We start from the raw sequence: 214 nt of genomic DNA on the forward strand, positions 1-214 counted from the left end.
ATGAGGATGAGGAAGAGGATAGGATGAGGATGAGGATAGGATGAGGATGAGGAAGAAGATAGGATGAGGAAGAGGATGAGGTTGAAGAGGAGGGTAGGATGAGGATGGGGATAAGGATGAGAATGAGGATAGGAAGAGGACGACGATAGGATGAGGATAGGATGAGGATTTGGAGAAGGAGGATGAGGATGAGGAAGAGGATAGGATGAGGATG

Source organism: Lupinus angustifolius, chromosome LG07 (genome assembly GCF_001865875.1).
Source record: "Lupinus angustifolius cultivar Tanjil chromosome LG07, LupAngTanjil_v1.0, whole genome shotgun sequence".
NCBI lineage: Eukaryota > Viridiplantae > Streptophyta > Magnoliopsida > Fabales > Fabaceae > Lupinus > Lupinus angustifolius.